The sequence below is a fragment of the Acomys minous genome, assembly GCF_964271855.1.
Source record: "Acomys minous genome assembly, chromosome: 1".
NCBI lineage: Eukaryota > Metazoa > Chordata > Mammalia > Rodentia > Muridae > Acomys > Acomys minous.
Window position 1 is genome coordinate 89899180 of NC_140483.1, and position 13401 is coordinate 89912580.

The 13401-nt window shown below is 40.6% G+C and overlaps 1 pseudogene across 1 annotated transcript; it reads left to right on the forward strand.

The window, feature by feature from the left end:
- Positions 1-5229: 5229 nt before the first annotated feature.
- LOC311593874 (high mobility group protein B1-like) lies at positions 5230-5841 on the forward strand (annotated as a pseudogene). The gene has a single exon. The product of its transcript is annotated as a high mobility group protein B1-like (transcript).
- The last annotated feature ends 7560 nt before the right edge of the window (positions 5842-13401 follow it).

Consider the following 13401-nt stretch of genomic DNA (forward strand, 5'->3'; position numbering starts at 1 on the left):
TGGGTGTGCGGGTGCTCCTTTCAGAAAGATTACTACAGCAAAAAGAAAGAACTAAAATTTTAATAAGACAGAAAATACCAAGACAGAACAAGAAGCAAATAAAAAACATGGAAGTGTTTTGTTTGTTTCATTGTTGTCATTGTCATCATTGTTGGTGTGTGCACGTGTGTGTGCGCGTGTGCATGCGTGCGTCCATACGAGTGTGTGTGTGCACGCATGGGTGTGTGTTTGTGCACAAGTGCAAGTGTTGGCCAACTACTGGGCCTGGGGCCAGTGTGATTGATATAAACAGTGACTTTTCATTGAAAAAAAGCTAAAAACCAATTTTCCCTTTCCCAGCAGATACCAATTTGCAAAGGGCTTCTGGTTTAGAAACAGGACTTTGTGTCTTTCTGTGTTGGGTCTTTGTGTGGTTTTGGTACCAGCATAATAGCAGCTTCATAAGAAGAACTGGCAACTGTCCCTTCAGTTTCTGCTTTTTGAATAAGTTGAGGAATATTGGCGGAGCTCTTCTCTAAAGGTCTGAGAGGATTCTACGCTGAATCTGTCTGGCCTGTTTGCTTTGGGTTGGGAGGTTTTAAATTAATGCTTCTACTTCAATAAGGATGATAGTCTTTTTAAGTTGTTTGTTTCATCTTTATTTGTCTTGAATAGGTTATATATATATATCAAGGAATTATTTCACTTCTTTTAGGTTTTCCACTTTGGTGGAATGAAGATTTTAAAAGTATGTCCTTATGGTTCTTTGCGTTTCTTTGGTGTCTGTTGTTATGTCCACCCAGTATTTGTACTTTTATGAATTTGGAGCTTCTTTCTGTGTCTTTTTGCTAACTTGTCTAAAGGCTTGCCAATCTTGTTTATTTTCTAAAAGAACTCACTTCTTTGGTCATTGATTCCTTGTTTTTATTTTTAAGTGCTTTTGTTTGTTTCTTTTCTTATATTTGATTGATTTCAGTCCTGAGTTTGAATATTTCTTCATATTTACTCTTTTTGGATATTATTTCTTCTTGGTTTTCTAGAGCGTTCAAGTGTGCCCTTCCGTTATTAATATGACACCTTTTCCCTCTTGCAGCTTTTAATATACTCTTTGTATATATTTAGTATTTTACTATGTGCTGTGGAGATTTTATTTTCTGGTCCGGCATAGTTGGTATTCTGCCTGTGTATTTTACTTTCATAGGCCTCGTTTGTTTGTTTGTGAAATTTTCTTCTATGATTTTGCTGTAGGTTTGGTCTTTTCATAGTGTCCTAGGTTTCCTGGATTTCTTTGTAATTATTTTTATTATTTTTTAAATTTGTTCACTTTACATGCCAATTGTAGCCCCCTTCCCTTATCACTTCCCAATCCCACCATCCCTCCCTCATAACTTCTCCCTCCCTCCTCTAGTCCTCAGAAAGGGGAGCCCTCCTCCCCTAACATCTGACCTCAGCCTATCCTGTGTCACCTGTACTACCTGTGTCCTCTTCCTCTGTGGCCTGGTAAAGCCACCCCACCAGGAGGAAGTGATCAACGTTGAGGGGCCAGAGTCCATGTCAGAAGTAGTCCCTACTCCCCATACCTTTGTAGTCCCACAAGGAGATTGGCCTGCCTATCTACTACAGTTGAGCAGAGGGTCTAGGTCCACATTGTACATGGTCCTTGGTTGGTGCATCAGTCTCTGTATTGTAGTGTGGTTATCCTGTATTACGTGGTTAGTATCCTCTTATGAGTAAATATATACTATCTGTGTCTTTCTGGGTCTGGGTTACCTCACTCAGGATGATCTTTTCTAGTTCCATCCATTTGCCTGCAAATGTCAAGATTTCCCTGTTTTTAATAGCTGAGTACTATTTCATTTGGGTAAATGTTACCATAGTTTCTTTATCCATTCTTTAGTTGAGGGACATCTAGGTTGTTTCCAGATTCTGGCTGTTATGAATAAAGCTGCTATGAACGTAGTTGAGCAAATGTCCTTGTTGTATTGTAGAGCATCTTTTGAGTATTGAGGTAGAGATAATGTCAATTTTCTGAGAAAGCATCAGATTGACTTCCAAAGTGGTTGTGCTAGTTTGCACTCTCACCAGCAATGGAAGAGTGTTCCCTTTTCTACATCCTCGCCAGCTTGTGCTGTCACTTGTGTTATTGATCTTAGCATTCTGACAGGTGTAAGATGGAATCTCAGAGTCATTTTGATTTGCGTTTCCCTGATGACTAAGGACGTTGAGCATTTCTTTATGTTTTTCTCTACCATTCAATATTCCTCTGTTGAAAATTCTGGTTAGTTTTGTTTAGTCCATTTTTAAATTGTATTATTTGGTTTGGTGATGTTTAATTTGTTGGGTTCTTCATATATTTTGGATACTAGCCCTCTGCCAGTAGGTAGATCTTGAAACCTTAAACACTGAATAGCTTACCTGATCCAAAACTATGTTACTGGGTTATGTTGGTTAACTTTCAAAACTTGACACTATCTTAAGTGGAGTCACAATGTCTCTCAGGAACAACCACTTGGCTCTCATTTTGGTGAGACCCTTCACAGTACCAAAATATTACAGACAATAGATAGACATTCTCTCTCTCTCTCTCTCTCTCTCTCTCTCTCTCTCTCTCTCTCTCTCTCTCTCTCTCACACACACACACACACACACACGAGAGATGAGAGAGAGAAAGAGGATTAAACTTATTTATAAAGGCACTATGAACAGCCTAAATTTTATATTGCCTTAAAGCAACATTTCTTCAATAATTGGTCTGAACTTCATATGGAAAAACAAAAAACCCAGAATAGCTAAAACAATCTTGTACAATAAAAGGTGCTCTGGAGTAATCTCCATACCTGATCTCAAACTGTACTATAAAGCAATAGTAATTAAAACAGCATGGTACTGGCACAGAAATAGGCTGGTTGATCAATGGAATCAAATCAAAGACCCAGAGATGAATCCACACACATGTGGTCACTTGATTTTTGACAAAGAAGCCAAATCCATTCAATGGAAAAAGGATAGCATCTTCAACAAATGGTGCTGGTCTAGCTGGAGGTCTATGTGTAAAAAAATGCAACTGGACCCATATTTGTCACCTTGCACAAAACTCAAATCCAAGTGGATTAAAGATCTCAACATAAAACCAGAGACACTAAGTCACTTAGAAGAAAAAGTTGGGAAGAGCCTGGAACATATTGGCACAGGAGACAACTTCCTGAACAGAACACCAACAGCCCAGGCCTTAATGTCAACAATTAATAAATGGGACCTCTTGAGGCTGAAAAGCTTCTGTAAGGCAGGAGACACTGTCAAGAGAACAAAGCGACAGCCTACAGACTGGGAAAAGATCTTCACCAACCCTACATCTGACAAAGGTCTAATATCCAAAATATATAAAGAATTCAAGAAATTAAACACCACCAAACCAAATAACCCAATTGAGAAACGGGGCTTGGAACTAAACAGAGAATTCTCAACAGAGGAATATCAAATGGCTGAGAAACACTTAAAGAAATGCTCAACCTCCTTAGTCATCAGGGAAATGAAAATCAAAACAACTCTGAGATTCCATCTTACACCCATCAGAATGGCTAAGATCAAAAATTCAAGGGACACCACATACTGGCGAGGATGTGGGGAGAGAGGAACACTCCTTCATTGCTGGTGGGAATGCAAACTAGTACAACCACCTTGGAAATCTATCTGGTGCTATCTCAGAAAACTGGGAATAGGGCTTCCTCAAGACCCAGCTATTCCACTCCTTGGAATATACCCAGAAGATGCTCCAGTATACAACAAGAAAATTTGCTCAACCATGTTCATAGCAGCCTTATTCATAATATCCAGATCATGGAAACAGCCTAAGTGTCCCTCAGTAGAAGAATGGATAAAGAAACTGTGGTACATATACACTATGGAATACTACTCAGCTCTTAAAAACAAAGAATTCCCGAAATTTGTGGACAAATGGATTGAGCTAGAAATGATCATAATAAGTGAGTTAAGCCAGAAGCAGAAAGACTCAAATGGTATATACTCATTTATATCTGCATACTAGCCCAAGGAACATATCCCACGAAAGCCTTCACTTACCAGGAAACTGGGACAGAGGGGAGGACATCCTATTGAGACTCTGGATGAGAGAAGCATGGGAGAATAGCAAAGTAGAAGGATCCAGAGGGTCCTAGAAACCTACAAGTAGAACATTATGATAGGCAGATTTGGGCCCAGGGGTCCTGCTCAAACTAAGGCATCAGCCAAGGACAATACAGGTGGTAAACTTTAAACCCCTACCCAGATCTAGCCAATGGTCAGAACAGTCTCCACACTTGAGTGGAGAGTGGGATGTGACTTTCTCACATACTCTGGTGCCTCATATTTGACCATGTCCCCTGGAGGGGGAGACCTGGTGGCACTCAGAGGAAGGACAGCAGGTTACCGAGAAGAGACTTGATACCCTATGAGCATATACAGGGGGAGGTAATCCCCCTCAGGAACAGTCATAGGAGAGGGGAATAAGGGGAAAATGGGAGGGAGGGAAGAATGGGAGGATACAAGGGATGGGATAACCATTGAGATGTAACAAGAATAAATTAATAATAAAAAAAGAAAAAAAATTGGTCTACATTTATATAAGAGTTTGGGCTTATTTCATTTTTTATTAGTAAGAATTTGATTCTTTTATTTATATCAAAATAGTCAAGTTGTTCCCTACTTTAAACACTCTTTTAAACCACTTTGGAAATATATTTTTCAATGCTTTTAGTCATTCAAAATTTTGTAGTGTTTCTTAGCTCCATTCAAATGAGAAGGGTAGTGTTCATGAACATGGGCATAGATGTGTTTAAGTTTAAACTATGTTTTCATTCTTGGTTCATATTAGTTGAATATGTGCTATAGCTCAATGTTAGAGCATTTGATTGTAGGCTGAATAAATATTTACAATTTTACTATGATTTTAGTTGGAAATTTTGTTAGAAATCATTTAAGAATTTTCAGTTCAGGTAAGAAAAAACTGTTGCGTGGACTATGCCATACTTACTTTTGCTTCTGATTTCTGATTTCTGGTTTCATTGGACTTTAATCTACTACTTGTAATGTTAGCAGCTCAGCTTCATGTGCACAGAACAGAATATTTAAAAATACAGATGTAGCTCACAGACACTGCAGTACATTGAATCCATAGAGACAGTGCTGGGGCAAGCGCGAACCAGACTGGTGCACCAGGCAACGCTCAGCCTCGAGGACGAAAATTAACTAAATATGGGCAAAGAAGATCCTAAGAAGCCGAGAGGCAAAAATGTCTTCATACACATTCTCTGTGCAAACCTGCCGGGAGGAGCGCAGGAAGAAGCACCCGGATGCGTCTGTCAACTTCTCAGAGTTCTCCAAGAAGTGCTCAGAGAGGAGGAAGACTGTGTCTGCTAAAGAAAAGGGGAAAGCTGAAGATGTGGCAAAGGCTGACAAGGCTCGTTATGGAAGAGGAACGAAAACCTACACCCCCCCAAAAGCGGAGACCAAAAAGAAGTTCACGAACCCCCAAAGCACCCAAGAGGCCTCCTTCGACCTTCTTCTTGTTCTCTTCTGAGTACTGCCCCAAACTCAAGGGAGAACCTCCCGACTAATCCATTGGTGAGGTTGCAAAGACTCGAGGAGAGATGTGGAACTTACCGCTGCGGATGACAAGCAGCCCTATGAGAAGAAGGCGGCCAGGCAGAAGGAAAAGTATGAAAAGGATACTGCTGCCTGCAGAGCTAAAGGAAAGCCTGATGCAGAGAGAAGTAGGTGGGCCAAGCTGGAAAGAGCAAGAAAAAGAAGGAAGAGAAAGGTGAAGAGGAAGAGGAAGGGGAAGATGAGGAAGAAGATGATGAATGAGTCTAGAGCAGGTTTTTTTCTTGTCTATAAAAGCCTTTAAGCCCACCCTGTACACAAGTCACTCCTTTTAAAGAAAAAATTGAAATGTAAGGCTGTGTAAAGTTTGTTTTTAAACTGTACAGTGCCTTTTTTTTTTTGTATAGTTAACACACTACCGAATGTGTCTTTAGCTAGCCCTGTCCTGGTAGTATTTTTAATGGCCACTAACGTTGTCCAGCACAGTCTGGGGTTGTAAGTTGGCATGGAAATTTAAAGCAGGTTCTTGTTGGTGCCCAGCACAAATTAGTTATATATGGGGAAGGTAGTTTTGTTGTTGTTTCCTTTTCTCTTTTGTGTTTGTTTTCCATCTTCAGTTGTCTGTGATGCAGCTTATACAAAGATAATTGTTGTTCTGTTAGCTGAATACCACTCTGTAGTTAAAAAAAAATTGTAGCTGTTTTGTTGACATTCTGAATGCTTCTAAGTAAATACATTTTTATGAAAAAAACAAAAAAATACAGATATATAGCAAAAAATAGCAAAACACTTTTTCACATCCCTAAGCTTCTCTACTTGTTAATCAATTTGAGATGTTTTGCCAGGCCGAGGGAGGTTTCCACATTCCCTCTTCATATGGCAGAGGTTTTAGCCTTATAGATTTACACACAGACAGGAGAATCTGGCAGCATCCTCAGAGGTGTGTGATCTTTTGTGTTCCAGAAGAAAGTATAGCTTTTCTCAGAAAGCCAGCTTCTCAAGGCCCTGAAAGAGCACCTCGGCTCTGTGTGCAGGAGGGTAGCCGACCTGCAGTGGTGCTCTTGTGTTTCTCTGGAATTCGTGCTTCAGTGGCGGTTGGGGAGGGTTGAAGCCTCAGAGGCCCCTTTAATGTCCCTGTTCTTTGTCTAAATTCTCAGAGTATTCAGTATCATAAAGCTTTTGTTCTAAGGGCAGGATGTGGAGGAGTTAATGATTAAAGAGTCACTGAAAGCATTATTTAAATATAGCTGTGATAAATAACACTAAGGAAAGACACAGAGTCCTGTGAGTGTGTGTGTATACAGAAGAGGGGTTTGCCCTCTATAAGTAGGCTGGAGAAAGTCTCCCCAGGGATTTGAAAGGTGATTAGGAATTATGTAACTAAGGGACAAAATTCTATTGCTAAGACTATTACAAGAAACATCAGTATTTGCAGATGTCTTGGGTCATAGGGAGCTTTCAAGCCCCAGGTTCAATGTGACTTCTAAGGGTTGAAATATAGAGGTGAAAATCTTAGGCATTGGGACTGGATGTCAGAGCAAGATTTCTTCCTTAACACATAGCTATTCACTTTGGGTGATATTCTGAGGGTTCAAAGTTTTTCTCCAGTCTTTCTGAAAAGTTGGGTGCATACAATTGAGAGACTATTCTATCACACTAATGACACACTATTATTATAATCACATAGGAATCTTCAATGAAATAGTGCACACGAGGTATTTCAGCACTGTGCCTAACACACAATAAAAAAAAAAACCAGCAAATGCTAGGCATTTTCATCCCAGTACCCTATAGGTTGCAAAATATTCCCAAAGATGCCATATTTCTTCTGGTCACCAATGTTTTCCTACAGTGCTCAGTTCTCTGGGGATTTCTGCTCTGCTAATGTCACTGTAATTATTTGGAGAAAACAACCATCACAGAACCCGGAAATTTGTCAATATTTAAAATTTATCAACACTTAAAATTCTGCCAGAAAATGCATCAGTATTTTCCAGCAGTGTTTCATGGGGAATAGACAAATACATTTGAGTTAATAGGTTACATGGAAGGTTTTGAAAACATGACATTTCTGGCTTAAGTGCTCCACAGGAATCATGTCCTAATTGTCCAGTAACAATGTAAGATGGGCAAGGGAACTCTTTAAGTGTTGCTGCAAAACAGTCTCAGTGGGAGCACATGACTGGGAATAGTCAGGTCTACATCGCTGTCCTGTGACCTGGCTTCTCATAGTTGGCTATTTATTCCCTTGTAGCTGTGCCTTTGACCAAGTCACTTAGCATCTTCCAACATTTTAAAGGAATCCTGGTGTAAGATAGCATGAACCATTACACCGGGTACAAAAAATAAACGATACATTTCTATAGCAAAAGGAAATCTTTCCCCCACATATTTTGAAGCTTCTGTCTGGTATTGTAGTTCAAGTAATACTGGGGATGTTGCTTTTATTTGCAGTTCCATAACATTTAAAGTTGGCAGATTCTCCTGCAGTTTGAATTTTTTAAAGAAATCCTGTTTGATTCTTACATTTGCCTTTCTAGAGTGTTTGCTGAGACCTGGAGATGTTAGATGAGTTTACCCAAGTTCAGATCCCTGACTAGGTGAGAGAGCTGGGACATGAACCCTAATGTTTCATCTTTAAACAGGAAGCTTTTGCCAACTAGACTTTGATCTTGTTTTTAAAGTGTTCCCACAAAGTAGCGGGAGGGAGACAATGGTCTTTCACCAGGATGTCACCTGATGACCCTACCACACCACAGTTAGTCCCCAGGAAGCTGTAGGAGTTCAAACGCCATGCAGAAGGGTGCTGCCATATCACGATACAGACATGCTTGCAGCAGCCACCTTGCAGGCAGTTGGTGGAGTAGTCTGATGAGGCTGTTGGTGCCACGGCACCTGAAATACTTGAGAATTCCCCAGAAGCCATGGGACAAGTGTCCTTTAAGATGTATGGGAGTATCCAACCCTGTTTGGAAGAGCCAACCTACAACTACTTAAGATAGACACTGAGGGAGGTTGCTAACGACACTTTAGAGGTCCCTCTACAGGCACTTTCAGAATGGCTTCACTTGAATTTGAACCAAAGCCTTTGAAAAAGAAAACACAGCTTACTTTTTAACCACTCTCCTTTGGGATTAGATTAAGGAAACCAAAGCCATTATCTGGCTTGTGGCTTCCCTGAGTCAATGTAATTTTTTTCACTATAAAAACCACATGAGGTAGTTCTTTTCTCATGAAAAGATAACATGGGCATGTTTGACTCCTGAATCTTGATGTATATGGAGCAGAATGTCCCACTCTGATAGAGCGGGCACCATGGCAGTACATGTGAGCAACATTAGGGGCGGCTCCATGCTGGTTGCATGGAGAGACATGCATCAGGCTCCACTTACACATAATTTAAAGGGAGCAGCTTAAGAGGGCAGAAGAGTTCTAGGGCTCCCAAGCACGACCACTGTTCTCAGCTGGACTTGCCCCTCAGTAACTTGCAATATCTTTTACTAAAAGCCTACAAAGGTATATAATTTTGCTTTGAGGTGAAGAGAGATAAATATAGCAGACTCACACATATGACTTAGGTTGATAGGACATCAAAACTACAGTATTTTTATTAAATTTAAAACAACACTGATTCTAAGATGTAGCACATTTTGAGATATTGCCAGGAAAAAGTAGAAAGAAATGCTTCCCACACCATCTTCTTCTTTTTTATTTAATTTTATTAATTTATTCATATTAAATCTCAATGGTTATCCTATCCCTTGTATCCTCCCATTCCTCCCTCCCTCCCATCCCCCCTTACTCCCCTCCCCTATGACTGTAACTGAGGGGGGCTTCTTCCCCCTTTATATGCTCATAGGGTATCAAGTCTCTTCTTGGTAGCCTGCTATCCTTCCTCTGAGTGCCACCAGGTCTCCCCATCCAGGGGATACAGTCAAATATGAGACACCAGAGTATGTGTGAAAGTCATACCCAACTCTCCACTCAATTGTGGAGAATATCCTGTTCATTGACTAGATCTATTCAGCTATTAAAAACAAGGAATTCCCGAAATTTGTGGACAAATGGATTGAACTAGAAATGATCATAATGAGTGAGTTAACCTAGAAGCAGAAAGAGTCAAATGGTATATACTCACTTATATCTGAACACTAGCCCAGGGGGCATGTCCCATGAAAGTCTTCACTTACCAGGAAACTGGGACAGAGGGGAGAACATCCTGTTGGGACTCTAGATGAGAGAAGCATGGGAGAATGGCAAAGTAGAAGGATCCAGAGGGTCCTAGAAACCCATGCCATCTTCTAATGGCTCTGATGCATAGCTTATCTTCTCAGTAGGATTGGTGATGTTCCCAGCCTTTATTTTATTTTTTGGATATAGACAACACATGCCTTCAGTGTGTGTCTCAATAACTAAGGGTAATATGGTCTCATCTAGTCCTTGCAATAGCTACTGCTCTGCAAGAAAGCAGGGTGTTAGAAACATTACTCTAATAGTACTTATTTCACACATAACAACAAATTTATATACAAGGTCTCCTGATCAACATGAACTAGAAACCAGCATTGTGTAGAAAATATGCACCAGGTTTACAAAGTTGAGATGTGAATGTAATAATCATGGTTTACCTTTTATCAGTTGAAACATCCAAGAGGTTGAGAAAAAGCACTGTTATTGGAGTTGCTAAAATAATGGCAAGATGGAATTAAAGCATTAGCACCAACAGAAAGTTCTTCACGTTACTTTTGGCTTCACTGGCCTCTAGTTAATCTTTGTCCTATCACTTGGATTCTCTTTCTAAATTATTTCTAGCTACTATAAACAAATGTAGCATGTGTACATATTTATGGCACGACTCAAAATGTTTACCTGTGTATATCTTTTAATGTATGAACCATATTAAATTTGTCTATCTCTTTCTTTCTTTTTTCTTTTTTTGTCTATCTCTTTCAAACTTAGCATTTCTATATAGTAAAACCTCTCAAAATAATTTTGTCAAGATTTCAATACATACATACATATATATATATATATATATATATATATATATATATATATTAAATGCATGATTATTATTGTACATAGTCCTTATTTAACAATAGCAAACTAGAATTGTCCCTTCATGTAACTGTAACCTAGGACCCACTAGTGTTTTTTTATCTTATTAATGCATTTACATAAGAAAACACTCACGTATAATTTCTTCCTACTTGGGAGTACCAAGATGGCATTTATCAGTATTCACTGTGTCTGATCTACTGCGAGGAGACCAGGGACTTGAATGGAGCCACAGCCTACTGGATCTTGAGAACTGTAGGTGAGTGGGGTCCCAAACTCCGCAGACCACTGGTGGGCCTAGCCCCAGGTCAAGCAACAGCCCAGAGGTGCTAAACTCACTCCCCAGACTCTCGAATGGAATCCACATGCAAACTGCAGCTGGCATATAAAGCACAAAGTCACCATGTGGGGGAGTGGTATTCTGGAGCCCCTGGCCTGAGGAGTCTCAGGGAATAGGGTAAAACTGCCCTTGGATCCCTCTACTCACCCCGAACTCCAGAGGTCGCCCACCCAGGCCGAGTGGAAACACAGGTGGTGAAGCCCAACAAAAACAGCTAGAGTGGGCATGCAGCTTGCAGGCCATCCTGGGCTCAATCTAAAGCTGGACACAACAGACTGAGTCTGCAACAGGAGACGTGGGTAGTGCCTGCAGTGTCTAATTGCTGACCTAGAGGGATCTCTGAGCATCCCGGCTTACAGGGTCGTGGAAAGTACAGGCACCTTGGATCCCACCAGTGGCTTGAAACTGTATTGTGTCTGGCCCACCGCGCACTGATCCTGCACTCTCCAACAGACAGAACCCAGCTGATTCAGCTTCCACAGGCCCGGCAGGAACTTTCATGTTCCTGGTAGAAGCTGGACACTTCTGCAGGGTATAGAGGCAAAGCTAAAAGACAGATACAGCCCAGAAGATCTGATCCAGCTGGGGTCTTGGCTACAAAGTGACAGGAAGGACAGGTAGCTGGGACCAACCTACCCAACCAGAGTAATTGTGTGCTGACCTTGTTCTATGTCCCAAAACTGCCAATCTGAATTACGGCAGTTAGATGAAAAGGTCCAAACAGAAACCTACTTTGGCTGACTCAGTCTGGAGCCAAAGGTGTAGAGAAAGATCTCCAGGAATGGAAACTGGATCACCTGCCTGTTCCAGGGAAATACTCCCTGATCCTCACTAGAAGCTACCTCCCAACATCTGAGAAACCAAAACGACAAGAGGATTGCGAAAGGACACTAACAAAACCAAAACAGTTTGGCATCTCCAGATCCCAGCAATCCCAATGAAAACAAGCCAGACCTCCTATAAACAATTGAAATACAAGAAAATGACCTCAAGTCCTCAGTAAGGAAGATGATAATGGAAGAAATGAATAAAATCTGTAAACAACTTCAGGAAAGGCAAACCAGAGGGCTGAAGATTTAAAAGAGTCATACAAATAGGCACTAGAAGAATTTCAGAAAAATACAAATAACCAGATGAAGGAAATCATTAAACATTTCAATACCTGAAGATGGGAGCTATGCTAAAGGAATACACAGAAGAAAAACATGATTGAGAGGCATCAGAGAAGAAAGCAAGCATCTCAGAGCTGACCTTATCTAACAGAATACAAGAAATGGAGGAACGAATATTGGGACTTGAAGATACAATCATAGAGCTCGAAACAACCATCAAAGAAAATGCTAAATCTGAAAAGTTCCTAACACAGAACATCCAAGAAATCAAGGGAATATACCCAGAAGATGCTCCAGCACACAACAAGAAAATTTGCTCAACCATGTTCATAGCAGCCTTATTCATAATAGTCAGAACATGGAAACAGCCTAAGTGTCCATCAGTAGAAGAATGGATAAAGAAACTGTGGTACATATACACTATGGAATACTATTCAGCTATTAAAAACAAGGAAGTCCCAAAATTTGTGGATAGATGGATTGAGCTAGAAGTGATCATAATGAGTGAGTTAACCCAGAAGCAGAAAGACTCAAATGGTATATACTCATTTATATCTGCATACTAGCCCAAGGGGCATGTCCCACGAAAGCCTTCACTTACCAGGAAACTGGGACAGAGGGGAGGACAGTCTATTGGGACTCTAGATGAGAGAAGCATGGGTGAATGGCAAAGTAGAAGGATCCAGAGGGTCCTAGAAACCTACAAGTAGAACATTATGATAGGCAGATTTGGGCCCAGGGGTCCCTCTCAAACTAAGGCACCAGCCAAGGACAATACAGGCGGTAAACCTTAAACCCCTACCCAGATCTAGCCAATGGACAGAACATTCTCCTTAGTTGAGTGGAGAGTGGGGTATGACTTTCTCACATACTCTGGTGCCTCATCTTTGACCATGTCCCCTGGAGGGGGAGACCTGGTGGCACTCAGAGGAAGGACAGCAGGTTACCAAGAAGAGACTTGATACCCTATGAGCATATACAGGGGGAGGTAATCCCCCTCAGGAACAGTCATAGGGGAGGGGAATAAGAGGAAAATGGGAGGGAGGGAAGAATGGGAGGATACAAGAGATGGGATAACCATTGAGATGTAACAAGAATAAATTAATAAAAAAAGAATGTTAACATTAAAAAAAAAAAGAAAAGATGAAACTTGAGAATAATAGGTATTGAGGAAAGAGAGGACAACTGACTCCACACCCCAGAAAATATCTTTAACAGAATCATAGAAGAAATTTTCCCCAATTTGAAGAAGGAGATGCATATGAGCATACAAGAGGCCTACAGAACACCAAATAGAATAGATCAGAAAAGAAA